Source organism: Phoca vitulina, unplaced genomic scaffold (assembly GCF_004348235.1).
Source record: "Phoca vitulina isolate PV1807 unplaced genomic scaffold, GSC_HSeal_1.0 scaffold18, whole genome shotgun sequence".
Lineage (NCBI taxonomy): Eukaryota > Metazoa > Chordata > Mammalia > Carnivora > Phocidae > Phoca > Phoca vitulina.
The window spans coordinates 28,395,313-28,421,260 of NW_022589721.1; the positions used below are offsets into that span (position 1 = coordinate 28,395,313).

At 40.1% G+C, this 25,948-nt stretch overlaps 1 protein-coding gene across 7 annotated transcripts in view; it reads left to right on the top strand.

Moving 5' to 3' along the window:
* Positions 1-25,948, top strand: part of KHDRBS3 (KH RNA binding domain containing, signal transduction associated 3) — a 199,774-nt gene that overhangs the window by 42,098 nt on the left and 131,728 nt on the right. The window contains exons 1-2 of one of the 7 annotated variants that reach the window (XR_004300835.1): positions 7,706-8,166; positions 10,251-10,460. The exons of the other annotated variants lie outside the window; for them this stretch is intronic. The gene's annotated coding sequence lies outside the window, so the exon portion shown is untranslated. Of the gene's footprint in view, positions 1-7,705; positions 8,167-10,250; positions 10,461-25,948 lie in introns of those variants that run through there. 7 annotated transcript variants of the gene reach the window in all.

Sequence of the window (25,948 nt, forward strand, 5' to 3'; positions counted from 1 at the left end):
CTTTTCTCTCTCAAATAAATAAAAATCTTAAAAGCAAAACAAAACAAAACAATAGAGAGGGTTGAGAAACAGAGCAAGATGAAGATGCAGGGCTACTGGTTTTCACGGCATGAATTTCATATCTGATTGGGAGTCTGGCTATGATCAGAAGCCTGGAAAAGAGCCCGTGTTCAGTGAGAGGCTCCTAAACATCATGATTTGAATTGCATATGGAAAGAGGACATGTTTTGATTATTACTGTGGACTAAGTGTATGGTTAGTTCCTGCTTATACTTGATGCTTAATGAATGTTTCCGAGTGGAGGTTGTTGAGCGTTTGTGCTTAGCTAATCTTGAGTTCAGGTACCAGCAATGCTGATTATTATCTGTGCATTAGATAAGTTACATTTTATGAGTGTTGTCTATTCTGAAAATGAGAGATGTCATGTGTAGAGGCCCGATAAAGTACCTGCAGGTGGTGGATGACCAGCCAGAATACAGAAGCAGCTATTTTAACTTATTATCATCATCACATTATAGCTGGTAATATATTTACAGGACTTCTTATTTTCTTAGGTAATTCTGTCCAACCCCTTTCCTCCTTCTCCCTTACAAAGTCTGCCTCCCTTAGCAGGCCATAGTCCCCCACAAGATCAGGGCCTGTTTCTGTTTCATTCCCTTCTGTCTCTCATGCTAGACAGAGAGCAGGATTCCAGTCCACTTGGTGACCGATGGATACACTGCGTATCAATCATGGTGCCCTGTTGCTTTGGCGTGTGATATTGACATGTGTGCCTTTCCTCTCTCGTTCCATGCTGCCCTATATAAGACCTCAGCTGTAATCTGATATAGATGGAGAAGTAGTTTAACATTTCACAGTTGCAGGGCACTTAGCACGGTTCCAAGCTCTCTGTGCATCAGAACTTGTATTTGTGTCTGTGGAGGACTGGGGTTCTTATTTGGGAGAGAGAAGCTGACGACTTGTTTCTGCATCTAGAGAAGCGCCTTACAGTTCAGTGCCAGTCACTGTTGGTTTTGATGACCTCTCCAGCTCTGAAAAGGAACATGTCCACCCAGTGTCCCTTAGTTTAGACATGTTTGTAGCTTTTTGCTGGAGGAAATTGACTAGTCTTTGTTAAGTGCAGTGTTCTGGTTCTGGAAATGTTACCTGCAAGAAAGTACCTGCCCTTCCTGCCTCCGGGCCTGCACACTTCTGGTAGTATAGAGCCCACCTTTGAACCTTGTGACTCAGGTAACTTACTTCTCTGCTCTGCTCTTCTTCCTCCTCACCTCTAACATGGAGATAATGGTTGATAAGATGGAAGAATGAGAAAGACTCTCAGTTTATCAAGTGTAACACAAAGTCAGAGTGCTTGGGTATCACCATGGGTATCTTCAGGGCTGTTGATACACAGGTGTGGTATTCAACGTATTTTATAATCAGCTTTGAAAAGTTGAATAATATGAAAGTGAGTGACTGATACAAGGTATTGTGTAATCAGGTGTTAAGAGGAAAGCCAGGGAGCAGACTGAGGGCATGTTACTGAGAGAACCAGGTGTCACTGGGGTAGGAATCCTGAACCTCAGTGTCAGCCAACATTAACAGTGAATAATGGAGAAATGTTCTCTGTGTTTGTTTGTTTGTTTTGTGTTGGAATTTTTTAAACTACTTCTTTGGGTAATACCTTTAGATTTAAACACAAATCATTAAAATAGGTGATGAAAGTAATGGTATTGGAAATAAATGGCACTTAGCATTTGATTTTATCTGTGTATCTAATATTTATGTAATATATGCCATGTGCCACTTGGTGGGTGTACTTATTGTGAATGATATTTTAGAATGAAATAAATAATTTTTAACATTTTATTTTCCATCAGTTCCCAAAGAGTCCCCAAAGTGTACAGTAGTGCCACTTTCAAAGTTGAGGAATGTAGGCAGGGGGACAACGGAAGCGAGTCAAGTGGGGACATCCGGCGGCTGGGCAGGGCAGCTTGGCTGTGGACCCCTGTCTTCTGGTGGGAATATCAAAACTTCCCTCTTTGGGTTGTTGCAAAGGTTAAAGAATTATTGTCAAGTGCCTTAGGCATAGGAAGTACTCAGTCTGTGTTGGCTGGTGAGACCACACTTACCTAGGTCTGGTGTGCATGAAGAGGTCCGACCCAGTGAAGATGGTGCGGGCTCGCCAGCACCGAAGTGCGGGTGAAGTTGGGAGAGCAGATGGAATCCAGAAGCCAGCCATAGAGACCCACGTGAGAAGGCAAATGCTGACCCCAGAAGCAGAAGGGCCACATATACACTTGTAATAAAACAGTATAAATATGATTGAAGTAAAGTAATTGAGAAAACTACACAGAATGTGATGATAATTTGCATGGGCCACCATGTCTTGTTATTTTCTCAAGCTTCATTCAAATTAAAAAAAGAATTGTTTAAAATAAGAATTTTTCCTAGCAGCCTGGTGGGTGGCTTGTATGGAAGGTGACATGCTGACCAGTATGGAAAGGTCCTTAAATACCATGTTTTAGAACCTTGTGTGTGCTTGTGAAGTGTTCAGGGTTTGAAAATGTCAGGTATGACAATACTTTGTTATCAGAAAGGAAGACCGTTTGGGGATGCCCATTTATTCACGTCACCTGCATTTCTTGTCTTCCATATACTGGCCTCATTCTTGGCACGAGGGCCACACTCATGAGCAGTGTGTCCAGGACCCTCCTCTGGCAGAACTAGAGTTATAGTGGGAGGATGGGCACATACAAGGAAACCCAAAGTGGATATCCAGCAACAGTCAGTTCTCTCAGGTCCAGACTAGGGCATTTCAGTTAGTGGGGTCAAAGGGACTGTCCCCTGTAGATGGAACTACAGTAGAGGGCCTCAGAGGAGCCCAGAGACATACACGTAACCCAGACCGGGGTGTAAGAAACGGCTTTCCAGTAGAAGGTGATGCCTGAGTCGAGTCTTCCAGGTTGAGAATAAGCTAGGGGTACGCAGGCTGGGGCTGGAGATGAAGAAGGCCTCAGCTGCTCTTGCCTTCACTGCTGTGGGATTGCCTGGTAGCAGGGGCAGGAGAGAAAGGATAAACAACCTAAAGAACTAGACTTACCTGGAGGATTTTCCCAGCCTTCTCTGATCCTTAGAGCTCCCTTTCCTGCTCCTCAGACCGGAAAGAGAAGGCTGTTCTTGGTGCTTTTTCTGTCGATCACTGGTACGGAATTCTAGATTTGGGGCTGCGTTTAAGTCCAGGATGGGAGAAATGGAAGGAAAACAAAAGAGGCACTTATCACTGGGTGGATTTTACTTCAGTTTCTGGTTTCTTTCCCCAGTTCTCCTGCTGCCATTTCTTTTAAAGCCCTTTAGATGACTGCTCTCTGCACTCTATCCAGGCTTTGCTCGCATTCCTGGGAGATACCTGGTGGAACGGGCTTAATTCCACTTTCACTGAAGCCAGAATCAGAACCTTGTTTTAAAATGTAAAATTTTGATTTTTTTCTGAATTAAAAAAAAGTCCTATAATTCATTTTGTAGATACTTAGTATTTTACTGAATGATTTTCATTTTACAGAAACGATTTCCAGTGTTCCCTGTTTTTATAAATAGCACTGCAGTGAACTTCTTTGTGCATTAAAAAAAAATTGAACCTAGTTCAAGTTACTCCTTTAGAATATTGACTTTGTTTTTGCTATTTTGTAAGCACGGTATCGGATAATATTCATTAAATATATGCTGTGTGGTAGTATGTGCTTACTGCATTAGCTCATGTGATTCTTCTAATAACTCAGTGGAGTAAATATTCCCCTTGGTTTTTAAAGAGTTTTTGATCAGGAGGTTCTTCAACCAAGTGGCTAAAAAGTTGGCATCTCAAAACTGAAGAATGGATTGTGTGTTTTTCCAATATTTCAGAAAATATGTTCAATTGTTTTTTTTTTAAATATAAACATTTACTGTAAGTGTTCTCCTGAGCAGAAACTGATCACAAGAGTGAATAGAGTTAATACAAAAGTATCTTCTTGTTGAGTAAGTCATTATCACAACTAGAAATAAAATTCCTTTATTCTGGCTTCTGATACTTTTATATCTATCATTAGCTTAAAATGTGAGGAAAGCTAAAAAAGTGTTTTGAAGATACGAAGAATGTGTAAGTAATATACTTGAATTTTATAAAATACTTAACAGCAGTCTCCAGCCTGTATGTTCTAAATCAGGATTCACAGTCTTTGGCCTGTCAGCCAAATCTGGCTTTTTTTTAAGACTTGCAAGCTAAGAATGGTTGAAAAAAAAATTTCTTGACATGTGAAAGTTCCTTGAAATTCAAATATCAGTGTCCATAAATAAAGTCTTGGTAGAAAAGCGACACATTCATGTGTTTAGCTGTTGCCTGTAATTTCACCGTAGGTTTTGTGCTACGACAGAATTAAAGCTCTAACAGACTTATGACTTGCAAAGCCTAAAATATCTACCATCTGACCTTTCACACAAAGTTTTCTAACCCTGTTCTAAATCAAATTGTTACTGGGAATTTGACACGTCTTTCAATACAAAAATCACATTACTAAAGGTGTGAGTCACCGTGGGCTTTGGAGTTGGCATATGCGGTTGTGTTTGACCAGCCTGTGACTCACTAGCTTTGTGAAATACAAGGGGTTGTGAGCTTTAAATGCCATCAGTAAGTTTTCAGTACATGGTAACGTATTAATAGATGTTGATTTTCTTTCTTACTTTCCCTTAGTTTCCAAGCTGACCCTTAAATTTCTAGTTAACCCAGTAATGTAAATGAACTAATTACCCTCATAGACTTACCTTGCCTCCCCTCCCTCTTTGGAATAGAGCCCCTTCCTTTCCAAGTTGCCCTCGGAGTGAGAAGTCCTTTCTCAACACAGCTCTTGGTGAGTCTGAGAGCCTCCCTACCTTCTCCCTGGCAGGGACAGGCTCATTATGTTGCCTCCAACCACTGTTACTTAGCTAGAGAGAATTCTTTGGGTTTTAGAAAAAATGAGAATGTTTCCCTTTCCAAGAAAAAAAAAAAAAAAGCAAGATGAAGAAAATGAACTGGAATTCATGCATTCAGTTAGCTAAGCTTTATTTTCATGCAGGTAAATATTTAGTCTGGGTAAAGGTACACATTGTGTATGTGTATGTATGTTTCATTTTTAACTTACGATGTAAGAAAATTGGTATGGTTATAAAGCTAAGAACCAGAGAGCCCCAAAAGATAAGAGTCAGTTATCCTATTGGTTGAAGACCCATGGGAGAGTTGACTTAGTTTCATCAATAGGTTAATGCAGTAGTTCTCAAAAGTGTGGTCCATGAATCCCTGAAGGGGGTCTGTGAGGTCAAAACAATTTTTTCCAAGAAGGTGATGTTTTTGGCTTTTTTATTGTGTAAACACTTTTACTGGTAATGCAAAAGTAATGCAGAGAAAATTCCTGGCCCCTCAGCACAAATATCAAGACAGTGGCACCAAACTGTACTTGATAGTAATTTTATTCTTCACCAATACCAGGTGCTGCAGGGAAAAACAAAACAAAACAAACAAAAACAAACCAGTTTCACTTAAGAATGTTCTTGTTGGAGCGGTAGAAATTGTTAATGCTATTGAGTGTCCCCCTTTGGATACATTTCTTTTTAATATTCCTTGTGACAAAAAGGGAAACCTGTGTACAGTACTTCTCATGGATACCCTAGTAGTAAATAGTTGTCTCAAGGAAAAAACATTTGTGTGGTTGTTTGAGTTGTTAGCTGAACTAGCCACTTTTTTTTCCATAAAAATCCATTTTTACTCAAAAGAAAGATTGACATTGACAGATAAGTAAGGATTATTCAGATTTGAGTATTTTACAGACTTTTTCTCAAAAATGAGCCTAAGTAGCTCATAGTTTTTGTTGTCAATGATAAAATTTGAGCTTTCAAATGAAAATTAGATTTTTGGAAATTCTAAGTACATGCTTAACTGCTTCCTAATAATAGATTCTGAGGAGAGTAATGATATAAACAAATGTGCTTTTTTATATTGTAAATTTTTTTTTTGCATTTGGAAGATCTACATAAAAAGGCAGTATTTTTTAAATGAGCATGTGTGATGTTACAAAGTTACGCATGAGTATAGATTCATTCTAGTACAAGATAGACCAAATAGGTTATAGTTTAACAGAGTATGAAAAGTTCACTGATACAGTTTCTTATTGCAACTCACCTTTAAGAAATTAGTGCTTATTGAGTTGTGGTGTACAAAGAATATCCACAGTTGTCTGGAAAGACACCTCCTTTTTACAGATGCATGCCTGTGTGGATTTTTTTTCTTATGCTCTCATAACAACATTTTTGTAGTAGTTGAAACACGGAAGAGATAAGAGAATTCAGCTGTCTTTTTTTTAAGACAGTCATTAAAGAAGTGTGCAGAATTGAAATAGTGCCATTCTTCTTGATTTTTTTCTTTTTCTTCTTTTTCTGGAAACTGCAGTTATTTCCATGAAAATATGCTTTTATTTTAAAATGTAATCATTTATTTTTGTTATTTTTAAATTAATGTTTTTAAGTTTCTCAGTTTTAATTTAGAATATGGTAAATATTAATAGATTATGACATGCAAATTAAAAGCTCTCTGAGGTTCTTAAATATTTCTATGAGTCTAAGTCTAAAGGGGTCCTACGATCGAAAAGATGGGAAACGGTTGGATTTGTGAGACCATGTTCTGCATCTAGGATAATGCTTAGTACATTTGCAGGGACTCTAGAAAGTCTTGTTCCCTGAATAAATTAAATTTCATGGCCAATAGCTACTCACACATTGCTAGATGTTGTTCTGGTTGTCTACTTAGTAATTGCTTACTCTGTATGAACTACTGTCATAATGCAATAAAGTAGGCTATTTTATAATTAACTCTTTTGTACATTTAAGAATATTTTGGTAACTCTTTTGTACATTTAAGAATATTTTGGTAACAGGAAAAGTCACACTAATTTTATAAGGATAGGTTTTGATATCTACTGTATATTTTCCCTACCCACAATCACCCTTCTGTGATTATTTGACAAACATATAGATCGGTAACCCGATAAATCTCAAGACTGGAAGTACCAAATGGAATGCTGATAACCATTTGTTGAAAACCAGGGATGCTATGATGCATTAATATGACATAGTGGATACAGAGACCTTTTGAGTAGTGGGTTCTGCTGAACAAATATACAGGATTATTAGCATAAGATCTGTGAGTTGCAGTACTTTGCCCTATATTATACTTTTCAGCTGAACTTTGTATATGTTAAATTAAAAAAAATGCATTTTTCATTTACTTTCTGACAGTAATTAAAAGTACTTGTATATCTATTGAACTAATCCACTTAGAGAAAGCTCTGTGTATGAAGAGTTAAGATGTATCAAAGGAAATGGCAAGCAGAAATGGAATATATAGGTTTGTGTTCTATTACAAGTTATTTTTTGTATAGAGCAAGCTTGAGATTAATTGGTTTGCTTATGTATATCTAATTGTTCTAGCACAATTTGTTGAAATGACTGTCTTTCTCTACTGAATTACCTTTGAATCTTTGTCAAAAATCATGCATAAATACATTTTTAAGTTAGCTTACCAATTCTATAGAAAAACTCCTGGGCTTTTGATAGGGAATTGTATTAAATTAATAAATCAAATTTGGGAGAATTGGCATCCTAACAATGTGAGTCTTCTGACCCATGGATGTGATATATATTTTCATTTATTTGGAACTTTTAAAATTTCTACTAACAGCATTTTGTAGCTTTTAATATATCAGTCTTACATATGTTTTGTTAAAAATCCCTATTTCATATTTTTGATGCTATTGAAATGTTATTTAAGTTGTGTGTGTGTGTGTGTACGCACACTTGTACCTAGAATTATAGCTGATTGTAACATAGTGCCCTATATCCAGCATTGTAGGTAAACTCACTTAGTACTTCTAGTGGCTTTGTTGTAGAATCCTTGGGATTTTCTAGATCATTTTGTCTGTGAATAAAGGCAGTTTTACTTTTCCCTTTCCAGTCTGAATTATTTTTATTCTTTTTCTTGTCTTACTGCACTGGCTAGGATCCCCTCCCCCTCTTGTCCCACCACCCCTAAATCAGTGAACGGATGTGATGAAGGAGGACATTCTTTCCTTGTTCCTGATCTTGAGGGGGAATTAGTCTTGCACCATCATTGTGATGTTATCTGTAAGTATTTAATAGATGCTATTTATCAGATTGAGGAAGTTTTCTTTTATTCCCATTTTACAGATAATTTTTCTCATAATGGAGTTTTAATATTTTAAAATACTTTTTCTAGGGGCACCTGGGTGGCTCCTTTGGTTAATTTCCAACTGTTGATCTCAGCTTGGGTCTTAGTCTCAGGTTCGTGAGTTCAAGCCCCAGGTTGGGCTCCATGCTGGGTAAAAAAATAAATTTAAAAAAAATACTTCTTCTAAATCTATTCACATAGAATATAATAATAATAACAGAATATAATTTCTTTTTTCAGTTTGTTGATATAATGAAAAACATTGAATTATTTTCCATTGTTAAGCCTTTATCTTCTCGGGATGATCTACACTTGGTGATCATGTATTCTTCTATTTAGATACTGCTAAATTCAATCTGTTAATATTCTGTTAAGGGCTTTTTCATTCTTGTTCATGAAGGGATATTGATATGTAGTTTTCTTCTAAAATCTTTGTCTGATTTTTGTATTAACCTAATGAAATGAGTTTGGAAGTGTTCACTCTTCCTGTCTATTTTGGAAGAGTTTGTGTACCGTTGGTATTATTTTTGCCTTATGTGTTTAGTAGAATTCACCAGTGAAACTATTTGGGCCTAGGGTTTTCTCTGAGAGAAGTTTTTAAATGATTAATTCAGTTTCTTTAATAGATAGAGGCTTATTCATGTTACCTTTTTCTTCTTGAGTGGTCTTTGGTAATTTGTGTCTTAAGGAAATTGTCCATTTCACTGAACTTATCAAATGTATTGATGCAAAACTGTTGATAATATTTTCTTATCCTTTCAATGAATGTAACATTTCTGGTGATGTCACTCTTATTCCTGATATTGGTAATTATGTCATCATTTTTTTTTTCTTGATCAGTCTGGCTGCTTATTATTTTTATTGTGATAAATTATGATTTATTGTATCACTATTGAGCTTTTTAAATAATTAGCTTTTGGTTTCATTGATTTAGTTTTGTAATTTCATTGATATCTGCTCTTTATTATTTCCTTTCTTTGCTTGCTTAGGCTTAGTTTGCTCTTCATTTTCTGGTTTCTTCAAGTGGAAGCTTACATCATTAAATTGAAACTTTCTTCTTTCAAATCTAAACATTAATAGCCTTGTTTCAGTGAAGGATCCTGAGCAGTCTGGTTTCCTGCCCTTCCTCTGGTAGCAGATGCATTTTTGCCTGCTGTCGATATAGTACATGTGTTGGGGCCGATTTTTGTTTGTTCACTTGCTTTGTTTTGTTTGTTTTTATTTTTTTATTTTTTTAAAGATTTATTTATTTATTTATTTATTTATTTATTTATTTATTTATTTGACAGAGAGAGATGCAGCGAGAGAGGGAACACAAGCAGGGGGAGTGGGAGAGGGAGAAGCAGGCCTCCTGCCGAGCAGGGAGCCCGATACGGGGCTCGATCCCAGGATCCCGGGATCATGACCTGAGCTGAAGGCAGATGCTTAACGACTGAGCCACCCAGGTGCCCCTGTTTTGTTTGTTTTTAAACGGATTTTTAAAATCTTCCCCAATGGGTTCTGCTCACCCCCTACCCTCTTCAGTGAGCTATGACTTTGCTTCTTAACCCTTTGACTGCAGGTGGAAGAAGGCATTGTGAGGGTTATGTACCCTGCCTCAGTGGCGGATGCCTTTGCTCTTTGTGAGAGAAGGATCTGGGATGCAGAAGGGCTTTTTTGTTTTGTCTGCCTCCCAGTGGCATCTCCTCACCGCTTGTCCCATCCAGAAACAGTCCTTGAAGTCTCCTGCTCTGCCCTGGTCTTGAGCACCTGGTAGAGGCCTGTGGGGATAGTTGGTGAGTGGGTGTATTTTCCCAGGCATTTTAAACTATCATACTGGCTCACAGTCGGCCTCTTAAGAATTTGTTAAAATTCCAGGTGTTTTCTTCATACTTTTATTTATGGCTGCCACTTTCGTGCTTTGCCAAGGGTAAATCATTTCTTGGGTCCCATCTGTCCTTGGAGGAGCTTGCCACCCTTTAGGATTCAGTTCACCTAATTTCATATCAGCTTTCTAACTGGCTCAAAAATTATTTTGTAGATCTTCCAACTTCTGTCAGTGTTAAGTAGCGAGCCATGTTGTCCTGCTGTCTACACCCTGGGTGGAAGATGTAGAAGATGTACCTCAGCCTGCTAGGCTCTGAAGTGTAAGCAGTGAATTCCTTCCGGACCCCAGGAAATGGCTGAATTACAACTAGAAGAAGTACAGCATGAGTTTAGTCGGGATCAGTGTGCTGCATCAGTCAGAAAGGTGATCATGCCTCCTTACTGAATGCAGTTACACCACCCTAGTGTTTGTGGGTCCGTTGTGGTTTCATATTCCTTTACTGGGTTGTATCCTGATTTTGTCTTTTTGTCTGTTTGTTCTAACCAAGGCTGAGTGCCTTCAGGTCGGAGGCTGGTTCTTCAGTGTGGTTTCCCTGGTGGAGGCACAATCCGTGGCACATGGGCGGGAAGAATGATGCATAACCAGATGAGTGAGTGTTGGGACAAGAGCCGTGTGTGAACAGCCTGTTTTTGCCTCAGGGACATGATTAGAGAACTTCAGAATTGAATCACTGAACTATATAGACATTGCATTTTAAGCATAGATGTGTGGTATTTTAAATATTTTACAAAGCATAGTTTAAGCGAGTAAATATTCCTTTTGAAATGTAAATATGAGCTACAGAGAAAGTGTTCCTTTCCAGGGAACTCAGGGTAGACCATGCAGATGAGCTAAGGGCACATTAACTGTAGAGTCGGACAGATAGATAGGAGCAAGGATGCTGAAATGGGAGGAAAACTGCAGGGGGCAGGAAGGTCATGCAAACAGAGAGAAAGCTTATCCAGGAGATAGATCAGTGAATTGAAGAAAACTCTCCAGAAGCAGTTGTTGTTGTTTTGTTTTCCAACAAGTACTAGGGTTTTTTTTGTTTGTTTTGTTTTTAATCTGCCAAATTGAACATGGGGGAGGCTAGTTAATACTTAGGCAAGTGGCTGCCTTGGTGTAATAATCCTTAACTTGAAATCCGCATGACCCGGTATATTCATGCTGTTTATTGCTGTGTAATAAACCACCCAGACTTAAAGTGGTGCAAGACAGTGTGGTGTGAGCGCACAGTTCTGTGGGTTGACGGGATTCAGCTGAGTGGCTCTCACTCGGGAGCTCCCCCGAGGTGGCAGTGAGACTGTGGCCCGGCTTGCAGCATCTGAAGGCCTGACGGGGCCAGCGTCTAGGCTGCTCCCTCCAGCACCAGGAGGTGCTGCTGGCTCCAGGTGGCTGGGAGCGTGGCCGTGGTGGGTGGGTGACCACCCCGTCTGCCCATCACCCCCTCATGGCCCAGATTCTTAGTGCCCGGGGAGCAGGGTTCCCAGGGGGAGTGTACCAAGAGTGCGTATTTCCAGAGGCTCAGGCACCACCTGAAATGCTGCTTACGACCTCGCCCTGGAAGTCCCAGCGTGCCACCTCTGCTGCTGCTTTTCATTTGGTTAAGTGAGGCCAGATGTAAGGGGAACTTAGACTCTCCTGTCTCTGTGGGGGACTAGCACAGAAATTGCCACCTTCTGTGGATTTGACGTGTGATGAGTACAAGCACGGTTTCCTGCTAGTCTTAGGAGCACAGCGGCACGGTTATCCCTCCTTCACTCCCAGGCTGCTGTTTCGGGGCCACAGGAGACCCACCACGCTCACTAGTGGGCATGCCGGAAATGCTCCGTGTGTCCGAATGGTAGGTTTATAAGGGTATTTCTGAGAAGAAGGTGTGCTCTCAGGACCAGAGCAGCCTGCTCTGTGTGCCCCTCTTTCTTCTTTATGCTTCGTTTGAATGGCTGTTTTGAAAGCTTTCGAAGTTTGTAAATTTTTCCTTTCTGCGTGAATTCAACCTTATTACCTTTAACATCGGCGTCTCTTGTGGTCTGTTACTAATACAGACAGCGGACCTGAAAGCTCCTTTCTTAGGCTGGGACTGGGAGTGGAAGGTGGGTGATTTGTAAGGGCATCAGGCCACGTCTGTACAAGTGAAGAAATTGTCAATATGCTTTAATGTGAATGTATCTAAAAACAGCATTTATTAAAAAGTACTGTGGTGAGTAGGTTTTCTTTATGCACTAAACTTATGTTTTTCAGTAACCCATGAAAAGTAAGTAGTATTTTCCTCACTTTTACAAGCGAGGAGCATGTAACCAAGTGGATAAGTAACTTACCTGATATCATAAGGCTAGAAATTAGCCATTTTTTGGGTACTCTTCCATCTAACTTCTCAAAAATATATGATTGTTCTGTGACTAATTGGGTCACTATCAGATAATTTGTATGTGATGGTAAAACAGGAAGCAGCCCTGTCCTTTGGCACTAAATCGCCATGGCACAGAACACCCTTTTCTTTATGCTGCCCTGTGGTTTGTGGTCCAATTCTTATGCTCATGTGTTCATTTAAGGATATTGCATGGCTGTCTATGAACAGAATGAATGGGCTTCAAGATGTTCACAAACCCAAAGATGAAAAAAAACTGGTTATAGTCATCCATATTGCATTGCTTGGTGGGATTGAAGCCGTAGTACATAAAATACACTTTCTTTGGGGATTTTGGGGTTGATGAGTACTAGTGCTTTTGGTCATAATTAAGAAATGTCTCTGCAGCAGTGTCCTAAGTGGATCACCTGCCTTGCTGGCTTGTTCCTCACCTGGCAGGTGAGAGCCAAATTGATCTTGTAACAGTCAGAGCAGAGCACATAATTCTTGTGTTGAAAATCTTTCAACAAGTCTTAGCCTCCGTGTGCCTTCTTTGACCCTGAGGTAGACTGGATTGAGCTCTTCTGCTAATGTCTTTCTTAGCCTGTGCACTCACCTGTCAGGACACCCAGCACCCTTTGCTATAATTATCTCCCTAATGTCTGCCTTCCTCGCTCTTTAAGTTTTTTGATCACTGGAACTCTGTCTTGTTTCTGAAAGAGCTCTGCAGCCAGTGTGACCCCTGGCATGTGAAAGGCATCCAATAAATAGATGAATGAAATGATTTTGAACCGATGAGTGAAAATTGGTTTTCTTGTTCTTTTTGAGTAACTCAGCACACATATGTTAACCACTGATTCATTTAGTTATCTGAAACATATTGAGCATTTACTCTGAAATATGAAGGCTACAGAAGAATGAAAGGTATTAAGGCATCCCCCCCCCCCCATCCCCTCCCATCCCCCCGCCCAGGCTCACCGTCTGGTCTGGAGTGAGGAGGGAGGGTGCACTGGTTCCTGTGGTGGCCACTTTGGCGCACTCTTACCTACCTGTCTCCCTCTGTCCTGTTCAGTACTGGGCATTGGGTATTGTCCTTTGAAAGAATCCTCATGACTGTAAATGCGGGTTAGATCTAGGTCTTACTCTAGGTCTTACTCCTACTCATTGCGCTTACTCTTAGAATTGACTTGCTGTTCATATTTCTCTTAACCCTACTACAGCCACAGGTCAGTTTTGGTGCCCGTTCTAGGTGAATGATGTGGAGGAAAGCAAAGAACGTTGCAGATTTCAGTTGGGAAAAGTAGGTATTTTCAGTGTGTGTGTGTGTGTGTGTGGCCTGGGGGAGGGTCACTTAAAAGTACATAAAGATAACAATATTAATAGGTAATAAAAGTATCGACTGCCTGCCAGGCATTATTTGTATTTGTCTTCTGTTTTAGTTGCTTATGGCAGTCCTACATAGTGGGATCAGTGTCTACATTTGGCCAATAAAGAGAGTGTCAAAGATTAAGCAGTTTGACTAAAGTCACACAGCTTCAAGGTGTCGGAGATGTCATTTAAGTCCACTTCCACCTATTTTTAACTCCTGTCTTCCCACAAATGTACCTTGATGCCTTTAAAACTCCTAATGCGGGGCGCCTGGGTGGCTCAGTCGGTTAAGCGTCTGCCTTCGGCTCAGGTCATGATCCCAGGGTCCTGGGATCGAGTCCCGCATTGGGCTCCCTGCTCGGCGGGAGCCTGCTTCTCCCTCTGCCTCTGCCTCTCTCTCTTTCTGTCTCTCATGAATAAATAAATAAAATCTTTAAAAAAAAAATAAAAAATAAAAAAATAAAACTCCTAATGCACTCAGCTATGTGTGTGTGTGTCCCGTTACACAAAATGGAAATTGCAACTCTTATCTGTAACTTTGTCTTTCATTATAATCTCCTCTTTTTGAAGATATAAAATCCTAGATACAGAATATAGCCAGCAGGTCATGTTTTTGTTAAGGCACAGGATCTACACATCTTAGTTTTTATTTTGATTGCACTTTTAAAAACTATTAATTTTTACTCTAGAAACACATCAGAGTGTCTTAAGCTCATTTATCTTACTTCTGCTTCTTGAGTTTTTATCTTTCCCTGGAGGAGGAAATTTACTTAGATTTTTACTTGATCAAAGACACTTTTTGTATTAGATGGCAATAAAAAATTTTTTTAAGCAGTTTCCTTTTATCCGGCCTCCTTCCTTGCTAGAGCTCTTACCCCACTTACATTTCCACAAAGTTAAAATGAAATAGAAAATATTTGTTACATTTACAGTAAAGTTTACTTTTTTTAGTTCCAAGATGGAGTTAAACTGTTATATATTGGCTACAATTACCTTCAGAATTTTTCCATAGAAAATCATGTTGTCATATTTAATGATACTGCATCTCTTAATTGAAGATAGTTTATCACTGATCTCAGAAAATCACTGCAACTGCTAAGGGTTGGTCAGGCTTAGCCCTAAAAACCCGAACAAAAGGATTTCAAGAAGAGACAAAAGTAGTGCAGTGGTCAGCGAGAGAAATGCAGTTCATTGTGAGGTCTGATAAGCCAGGATCCTGTAGAAGTTTGGTTTCAATCTTTTTTTTTTTTTTTTAATAAAGTGATTAGATGAGGTGATATTATTGGAGGCTGTTCTATGTGGAGGAGACCAAACAGAACTTGAACATCAAAGCTGATAGGGCCAGTGGAGGATGATAGGAGTAGGTTTTGAAATGGACAGGAACAAGGGCCCCTCAGAGGAGGGATTGCCTGGAAAGGAAGCAGATATCACACGCCCCTTGTCTCAGGGGCTGTTGGTCCCAGTTAGAGGTAGCGGCTGGCTGCACTGGGGTGGGCAGAGGGAGAGAGCTCAGAAAATATTTCCTGGAAGAAATGGAAAATAAAACTCAGAACACTTGTAGTTTGCTAAAGGTCACTTAACTACTTCATGGTAAAAATCAGCAGAGAATTCGTATCTTATGATTGTTGAAGACAAATGCATTCATTTATTCATCCAGTACTGGATACATCCACAGCACCGTCCTGAGTGGTGGAAATTAGCCATGATTGAGACAGAGCTCAGCAGTTGTGGTAAATGCTGCAGAGTAGCATGGCATGAGTGCTTTGGGAAGATGAGTAAAATGATTGACCAGGAGTCGGTGGAAGTTTATATGAAGTATATTGAACTTGAATTAAATATTCTCATTGAAGAATGTAATGCTATCGCTATAGTCAAAAACATGGACTTTTAATCACTTATGGATACACTGCCTATTACTTCCATTTATTGCCTTGAGAGGCAAGAAAAGACCCTCCTGTGTTTGTTACCTCCCTCAAAGATTAATTAGGACATATTTAAAAGTGTCTAAAATATACTTGTCTGATATTCAGGAGCCTCTCAATAAATGCTGACCTCCATCTCTTTTTCTGCTTATATCATATGCAATATAGTGCATGGCTGAACGAACAATTTATAAAATAGACATAAACAGCATTGGCTGATTTTTGGAGCCCTGTTCCCTTTATTTTGTAATATTTTCTTTCTTAGAGTTTAGGGCCTTTGAATATATCTGATTGGTGACTCATGAACATACATAAAGGTGTGATGTCCTGGCATTAAGACTTTTAAAAGTCCACAGAAAATATCAGTCATGATGTGATTCTTGTTTCAGGCAAAAATATCCCCTGTTAACATATTATTTCTATGAGTTGTAAAGGTCATTTTGAGAAGAATCACATGTAGCTGTTGAGCAAGAAACTGAAACGGTATCAGAGAATGTTTAAGAGATCTAAATGCATTTGAGGGGGAGGTAGGAATGAATTCAAGAGATTTAAGCTACAAGTAGATTAGAGGAAAAGAAATTTGAAATCCTACATTTCTACCCATCCTTCAGTAAGATTTATATCTGTTTACCAGATGCCCCAACATGTAGCTTGTCAGTCTTTTTCATCCTGTCTTGTAGAAAAGTGGTAATGTAGGGATTTCTTTGGTTGTTTCTTCTTTCATAGGTATTGTATAACAGAATTTTCTTTCACATTTTAGTCTCAGAATAAGATGACTTTGTTGTCACAAGAAGACATTTTGGGGTGCTGTTCTTTGGGGATTCTCACTTTCTGCAGTCTTCAGCCTCTGGCCCTAGGTTTAACATATAATATGTGAGTTTTTTCATTAAAGTTTATGCCAGCACATCTTGTACTTTTTGCATGAATTGTTGAGGTTTTTAACTTGCTTCCCTCTTCTGATGTGGGTAGCTACCATAGAGAGGCCTATAGAGGTCTCAAAACCCACTTTTTCTTTATCATATCTTTTCAATCCTGTACAGCCTTTTTGTAGCTTCTTTGTTTATTAAAGTAGTTTAGCCTTAACACAAATAGCCATGGACATGGAATCATCAGTTAGAACAGAATAGCCGTTGGGCACTGCTGTGGGATGCAGTTTCTCTCCTTCCAATGTAAGTGCCCCAGGCTTCCCAGCTGTCCTGAAGGAGCTGCTATTTAGCACAGCATTCATTGCAAGCCCTTCCTGACTTGCCTGCGGTCTGCCTGCCTGCCTCTTCAGCCCTGTCACCAGACAACCCCCCCTTTGTACCTTATGCTTCTGCCACTCTGTTACTTTGTAGTCTTTGCAGACATTACCATAGATCCATCTACAAAGCTCTGATCATGCTGTTCCCCATGCATAGGATGTCCCTGCACAGATCCAGGCCTGCTCGTTTAGGCTCTGCTAACATACTGCTTATGGTCAAGTTCCTCTTGATCTTGGGCCTAGAAATGTTTACTGCCTCCTTTAAATTTTGTAATATTTCATCTGTACTTTTCTTAAAGTGATTAAAATGTATACGTTGTGTTGTGAGTATCCACATGTATGTACTTCTTGAGGAGTCAGCATCATGACACGATTCAGTAACATAACCACCATTTATTGAGTCCAGGGCTGCCTGACCCCAGAGTCCATGTGGACTTGTCCGTCCCATCCAGGTGTTTTCTGGGGAGCATTGGTAGCATGTTGTAAGGGCTCAGTAAATTGTCACTGAACTTCATGACATCTCTTTCTGCCGATCAGATACCTTTTCACTTCCTTTTTAGTTTTTAGCTGTATTCTGGATCTGTGCTGTGGTAACTACTAGCCCTTGAAGCTATTAAAGTTTTATTTATTTTTTATTTTTTTAAGATTTATTTATTTATTTATTTGACAGAGTGAGAGAGAAAGGGCGCACACAAGCAGGGGGAGCAGCGGCAGGCAGAGGGAGAGGGAGAAGCAGACTCCCTGCTGAGCAGGGAGCCCGATGCGGGGCTCGATCCCAGGACCCTGAGATCATGACCTGAGCCGAAGGCAGATGCTAAACCGACTGAGCCACCCAGGTGCCCTGAAGCTATTCAAGTTTTAATTAATTAAAATGAAATAAAATGAAAAATTCAGTCATACCAGCCCCATTTCAGGTGCTCAGTATCCACATGTGGCCTGTGACCACTGTGTTGGACTGCGTAGATACACATTTCCATCTTCACAGAAAGTTCTCTTGGGCAGTGCTGGTCTGTGTGGTTTTGATTGCCTTCTAGAGAGTCCCTGTGTACATGTGGTGTGTGTGTGAGACATACTTCTAGGATAGGAATGATGCAGTGGACAAACTGTCGTGTGGAAATACACCTGTGTATACTGTTAGAGAACACTTTCCAATTTGATATTATTTCCTTGTTTGATCATCCCAGAGGCCCAGTTTTCTGTAGATACTCTACCTGTGCCCGGTCTCTTCACTGTTCTCGGGAACTGTTCCTTCGCCCAGCATACCATCTTCACTGCTCTTTGGAGGGAAGCAGACGTGTTTTTCCTCAGGTCTGAGCTTAGAGAGCTGGCCGAGCTGGAAATGGGAAATAGAAGGCTAACCTGGCAGGCCTCGTGGAAAGGCTCCCCCTGATGAATTGTGGTCTGCAGCTTCCTTGTGCTGCTTAGAGGTAGCCTCCCAGATGGGGCTTGCCTCGGCCCTTGCTGCCGGTCGCATGATGCTCGAGTAGCTCTTGCAGGTTGTTGAGTGGAGTCTTCTACATGGTCTCATTTAATTTCCACCTTGACAAAGTGAGATAGTAGGTGACCCCCGTTTTACAGGTAAGGAAATGGAGTCTCAGGGAGGGTGAGGCACTCACTGCCCCGGGTGAGTCAGGACAGAAGTGTTAAGCATCTCTAGCTTCATGCTCACGCTACCCTGCTGTGAGCCTGCCCGGGTGCTTCCCGGCGGTGGTACCGCTGCCACTGCCAGATTGCTGACCGCGGGAGACCAGGAATCTCTCTGCAAGGCTTTTTCTCTAGTGCTAATTATATTAATATTTCCACTTTTCATTGAAGTTTCATCAGCCTTCTCTTCGTATAGACCTCTGCTCACATTAATGTGCAGAAATATGGAATACGTGGGAGGTTAGAGTTTGCTATGCGCAGTGTCGAGGCACGCGATGTACATGATTCGTCCTCCCGGCTGCAGAAGTAGGTGTCCGTGTCCCTGATTGATAGTCAAGGGGACTGAGAGCCGTCTGACGTGCCTTTTTTTTTTTTTTTTTTTTTTTTTTCCCTTTTTTTCCAGTGTCCTACTGGATGTAAGTACTGGTCTGTGATTTGAACCCATGTTTTTACTAGTTTTTATCACTTCAGGTCTCACTAAATTAAGCTCTTCTTTCGATATTGTCATTAATTTATACTCTTAATGCAGGTGTCAAAAAGCTAGACAGTTGTGCTTATCTGGAGGCTGTGGGTTAATATGCTGTTCTGAGAGTGCCATAAGCAAAAACAGGTGACAAATAACTCGATTAAGCATTCAGTTAGGGCTATTTTTGAATTTTCCTCTAAGCAACTTAATTTTACATTTGTTTTATGCTCATGTTTTGGCTTCATTTGTTCGCAAACTTGAGATCGTGGAATTTAAAGGACTTGGCTGGTTGTAGCATTTGTATGTAATACCCGTGATACAGTTTTCTTTGTCAGAGCATAATTAACAATATGATTTGTACGTCTACTGCCTTCTGGTATTCACAACACAGTTTGTAAACTTAATTAGTTCTTGGAATAGCAAATGTTTTGAAGATGATAAACACTTTCCCTCTGAATAATGTGTTGAATGGTTATATATTCATAGGAATTTACTCTGTGTTACTCAAATTAGAATGCTGATAGGTATGCTTCTCAAGGTAAACATCACCTGCAGTTGCATATTCCCAGATTATATTGTTTTTATGCTTTTCACAGGGGAAATCAGAAATTTAGCTCAGATAATTCAGCCTGCAGGATATTCATTATGGTTCCATTGTATAGAGAACATCTATGCTAATATCATTACAGAGATGCCGTTTTTCCCAACTCTGATGTGATCATTATGGTATAGACGGGGGCTGGAGTGGGGAAGGAGCACACCACCACAGCCCTGCTTCCCTCGCCTCTGCTCTCCGCTGTCTCAGACCTCATTGAGGCCAAGGAAGTAAGACTGCACTCTCAGCAAGTAGAAGAGATGCCGCACAAGTGTGCTGTGTACCCAGGAAGGGCCTTATTACCATTAATAAATCACCGGTCTACAATTTAATTGAGTTTCCAAGCAATATGGAACTAGAAGAATCAAATGAGAAGAGGCTCAGTGCCATTAGATTAGTGACTCCCAACCCCAGGTGTCGGGGACAGGTCCCAAAAGCCTGGGTTTCTCCCCATTTATATTTGTGAAGAAATGAGGGCACAGTGAGGCTAAGGGACTTGCCAAAGATGCTCTGGTGGTGAAGCTCAGGCTGCCGCTCCAGGCCCTGTGCTCCCTGCCACTTTTCTGCCTGGTTTGTGCTCAGTTGGGTCCTCCTGAAGGCCCAGCATGACACCTGGCACATAGTACTTAGGACCCCGAGCCTTCTGATTTGCAGGTACTTTCCGCTGTACTTCCAGGAACTTGTCAGGAGTGTATATCAATCAGGTGAACAGAAATCACACCGGGTATTTTTATAGAGAGGATTTACTATGAAGAATTGGTTAGATAGGTGCCGGGTGGCTGGAAAAGCAAGTGCGGACACAGAAGTGACACAGACTAGTCACACTGGTCGTCAGACCCTTAGGGCATGGGGAACCAAGGAAGAGACTTGGAGGAAGCACTGCATGGGGGCTGGGGCCAAGGCCCAGTCAGTGTGGTTACTCAGGGAGCTTGAAGAGGGAGCTCAGGGGGCAGGACTCAGGCCTCTGAGCCAAGGGTCCTGGCTTGCTGAGGAAGTACAGTGAGTGTGGCTCTGCGATGGCCGGGGAATCGCTGTCACTGCTCGAACTGGAAACCGCATGTGGCATGCTGCCAGCAACTGGAAGCCAAATGGGGAGAAATGGGGAGGGTCAGTCCCCCCACCCCCCCACCCCGCCCCGGTCTCTCCTCCTCCAGCACTTCCGAGTACAGATGGAGAGACCACAGCTTAGGAAGTGGCAGAGACGGTTTGTTTATAGAAGTGAGAGATAGACAGGTGCCTTTCTTTTTGGTTAATTAAACCTGTGGGGATTCTTAAAAGTTCATCAAGTCTTACTGTGCTCTCCATGGAGAATACCATCATTCTCAGTCATTCGCTCAATAAATATATTTTGAATGCATGTTGTATTTTTGGTGCAAAACTAGGTACTGGGGATATGATGATGAAGAACACAGTTTTGTTTGTGTAAGAGCTAGTCAGGGAGACAGATGATAAGGACGTGTGTAAATCTCAGGGTTGAAAACAACCTCCCTGAGTTCAACTTGCCATCAGATGATTGAATCCTGTCTGACGTTCCTGTCAAGTGGGACCCGTCTGTGTCGGTCAGCGCTCTGTAGGTGAACTTAAACTCTCCTGAAGATCGCTCTTTCCATCTTGGAAGCATGCTGTCATTAGAATCTTCATCTCTCTGATTTCTACCTTTCTGTCCTAACTGTACCACTGGCCTTCTTACTGACCAAATCTAACTTCTCTTATATGATATACAGAAATGTTTATATGCATGTTTTATTTTCTCATGAATCATTTATCCTTTAGGATAAGCGTTTTCAGTTATTTCGGCTATTTTTCCCAGGCAGCACTTTTCAGCTTTTCCCCATTATTTCCTGCCTCACAGAGTCTTTTTAGACTTTTTTCCCCCTAATCATTCCTTCTCCCTCTCCCATGAGTTAGTGATACTTCAGATCCACTGTCTGTTTATGTGCTGTGGCCCACAGTTGCCACACAAATTGGTGGATTCTTGAAACTGGTCTAGGGGAGCACTTCTCTGGATTTCTGGCCATGCTGTTCACCTTAGTCTTCTCATCTTAGTTTGTTAACTCATTTGTAGACCAGAACAACAAATTATCCCAACTCCAGTGCTGAAGACAAGAGAATAGAAGACTGGCAGACATCAACCTAAGATAGTAATTGCTAGTTTTAGTCGGAGTAAGCCCCATATCCATCCCTGATTCTGTCTCCTTTGCCCCGACAGGCCATGTGGGGCAGTTCTGGAAAGTAACAAGTATTCTGTATATTCAGCCTTAAAATAAATCAGTCAGTTGTCAGGAGACTTGAGCAGGGGAACCCACTAGCCTGCATAATTGCATAACTAAATTTTTTATGGTTGAAAGACAAAATGAAAACAAACGAATGCAATTGACTGGCCTTAGCCGGTTGATTTTTTGTAAGATCCCTAGAGGATTTTAATGTACATATTGGTTTAGAATGTGAAGATCTATACCCAACTTGACAAATACCTTTCAGAAAATTCCCAGTGGGAATGTCCACTGTGAAGAGACGGCATCCGACTCCTAAGGAGAAGCCGTGGACAAAATGTAGCCGGAGAATGACTTCATGTGGGTAACTCTTCCCAGCCTTCTGCTGGCATGGGAAGCTTGTCCTCATTTCCAGCAAACTGTGTGTCTGTGTTGGCATGTTCCTGTCCTCAGAAGCTGGGACTGTTAAAGTGTTTCCAAACTGATTTTTTTTATCAATGTCTTAGCTTCTATGATGATGAAATTTGAGTGACAAAATTTTTGTCTCTGCTATTATTGTATTTTGCTTTTAAAAAGTGTTTTATGCCTATTTGGCAATTTTCAGGTAGCTTAGAAGTACATTGAGTTATGAGGGAAATATAGTATTTTTAGGCATCTTGTATGTTTTGTATTAATATTAAGCTGTGTTTTTTGTTTTTGTTTTTTTTAGCCATGTTCATTATTCTAGTATATCTCATGATTTTGTTGATACACTTTTTAAATAGTATCGGAGTAGATGTGTTCTTTGGGATCTAGTTGCAATCCTTGATCATGTTATTTATTTTTTTGTATTCTTCTTTATAAAAGTGACCCTGTATCAGCTTATGAAAAATGTGATTTAATATCTTAAGCATCATTTTCCCCCAATTACTCTGACTTTTTGCTGTATAAATAGGGACTGATTATGATTATGAAACTGGCCTAAAAATGTCTATCTAGACATCGCATGATTATATCCTACTTTGAATTTATTTTGAATAGTCCGTCATAGCCGTAGAGTCTGCATTTTGTATATCTAACCAATAGAAAATATTCGTTAGTAATCTTTTTAGATATGAAAGTAATAGAGAGCAAAATGCTTGCATTATATGGTTGTTATAGGATATCATTAGTCCAGTCATATTTCTATCTCCAAGTATGGTAATGCCAGCAGGATGAATGAGAAAGACACTGAATCTTCACACAAAGGAAATGGGTTTTATAATGAGTACAGTCGGAACAGAACTAATCTCTTTCTTGGATCATTACTTCACCTAATCATAAAACCTTTTTTAATTCAAATCCTTGCAGGGTTCTAATTGGTGACCTCTGGAGCCTGATAATTGTTTAAGATAGCTGGTCTTTTGCAGTATGCTTAATGATGTTTGCAATTAAAAGTGAGAGATGTGGTGTAACCCTCAGGCAGGTATAACTAAAATGTAGATTTTCCTTTTTTCAGTCTTTAGTAGTTATTCCCATCTCTCCTTTCAGTAGTAACCAACTTAAATCATTGTTAACTTGAATTAGCCTCATACAGTGTTTTCTGCATTCGATCTGTGGGTTTACCGGATCTTCATTGGACAAATGTGTTGGGCTCTCTCCAGAACAGTCCTGAAGCATTTGGAACAGCCATGGGACTGGTCTGTGTGGGGAGGCAAGAACTCCTAGCCTCTTTCTCTCATCCCCTTCTCGGTCCGTCTTCCTGCCTCCCTTGTTGGGGTGATTTCAGTAGAAGCTGAACCATTCTTGGCAGCCGATGCCAATAAATACTTCTGAACTTTCTTTACTACCAGATGAAAATGGGTCAGTAGAAGAGAAATTTGCCAACATTCACCTTTAGAACTGGTAAGACCATGGATGAACCTGAGCCCTGGTCATTTGTTGTCTTCATCACTCTGCATAGCGTCATGCTGGGAATGAGTTTGCCCTGTGGTACATTTATTGTGTTTTTAACTCCCTCTCTGCTTCTGTCCTATTTCTCAGTAAATAGTGGGCATTCCATAAATGCAGTCGATGGACTGTTCCTATGAAATTCTGTTGATTTATTGGTGGTGGAATTTAATCTGTTGTGCTCACCTGTTGGCTTGGAAGGTTTTGTTTGGTTTTTGAAGCCAAAGTCGTATGGTAATTTGGAGAAGCAGCACAACCTCTGAGAGTCCATAATGCTGCAGTCCAGCCTCAGCTCTGCTGCTGATCAGGTATAAGAAAAAGGGGACGATAATTTCCGCCCCATCACTCTGAGAGGTTGTGAGGACTAAATGGAGGTAAAGCCTCCAGTGTAGTGTCCCCCATATAGGAACTGTTTAACTTGTTAGATACCGTCTACCAGTTCTAGGGAGTGTCTCAGCTCTGATTTACATGCTTTGGTCTTTATTGTTTTAAAATTATAGGGGGGAAAAAACCTTTTGCAATTAGAAGTTTATTTTGAAAATTGTTAGAATTTAGAACCAAAATCCAGTAACCTACTTATTTCTGAAGGTCTTTGAGTCTTTCCCCTTGAGGCACCGAATGATCATGCTGTATCTTTGTATTGCTCTTTTTTCTGCCATTATGCCCTTTGTTTGGTGAATGCATATATTTCAGGGGAAATTAAGGTGCCAGTACACTAGAAGCATTTTTCTTCCCTTAAAAAGAATTTGACAGAATGTTCATAATAATTCTGAGTAGTGCTCAGAATTTTTTAGTTATCTGGATTTGATTCTTTAGAATTATATAGCTTTTCTTTAGAATCATATAGCTTTCACAAATTCTTTTTGAAATCCATTCTGTAATGAGATACTTGTAAATAAATCACTGCAAATTAAACACTGTATTAAGTGAGCAATACTAGCCTATATTTGTTCTGTATTTTTAAAGCACTGTGATAAACATTATTTCTTTTGATACTTTGAATAGCTTGGTGACTTTCTGCAAAAATGAAATAATCCAAAGCATTTTTTTCTCACTCAAAATCAAGATCCCTGTACTACAGGAATACCAGAAACTGGAGGGAGCATAGCTTTAGGAAGAGGTGAACTGTGGTTGGGGTCCTGGATCGGGGCTGGCTGTGGGACCTCAGCTGTGTCCCTGGATGCCTCCAAGCAGCTATTCCCTTTCTATACAATGAAGATTATAGCTACTTTGCTGCAGCATTACAAGGATTAAATACCTGGAAGATAGTAAATAAATTCCGGCTGCCTATATTATTGCTATATTTTTGTTAATTATCCATGATGGGTAGAATTAATTCCTCCCTTCCTCTTTATTAACCTTTCTTCCCTCCTGGAGTGGTTTGACTTTCCTTTCTTTCTATATATGTTTTAATCTTATGTGTTGTATGTATATTTAAGGATATTTGTGCCTAAATATTTGCTCTGTCTTTATAAAAATAGTTTACTTCCAAGCCTTCTTAATATTGAGAGTATTGACTGTGTCCAGCTTCCTGGATGGTATATATGTGTGTGTGTTTATGATGAGTCTGTTCATCCTTATTAGACAGTGATATGCATCTCTACTCTGCTGTGCCATTTATTTCTGTTTATGGAAGATTATTTGCAAGATCATGAGCTGTATGAATCAATCTAGTCTGGGCAGGTTTTAGTGTATTCAACTCTGGTTTGAATCTAATAGGTATTCAGTTAGGTTGCTTAAATAAAATAATTCCTTAGTGAAAACATTTGTCATGTTGCAAGTTAAAAAAATATATTTTCAGACCAGCAGCCACAGTAACATTTTAGTAATCTGTCAAATAGAATTTACAGTGGCTTTGAACGCTATATATATATATCTTTTAAGATCAATTTAAATCCTCCAGCTGGACTGTTGTATTATTTTGAAATAGGTTTCTGAATGTTGAGCATGTAGTTGTTCTCCTCCTTGTGTGGGCTTCTTGTTAGCATAGATCCGGGCTAAGTCCTGTCCTCTCTGATCAGTTCATACAGCGTGTGGCCCTTGGCAAGGGGGTCCTCTGACTGTGTTTCCGTCCCCACTCGGACTTTATCGTGCAGGCTAGTTAGTGCTATTTACCTACACTTTTATGACCCTTTTAAATGTTTTTTTACTAAGTTGCTTTTATTA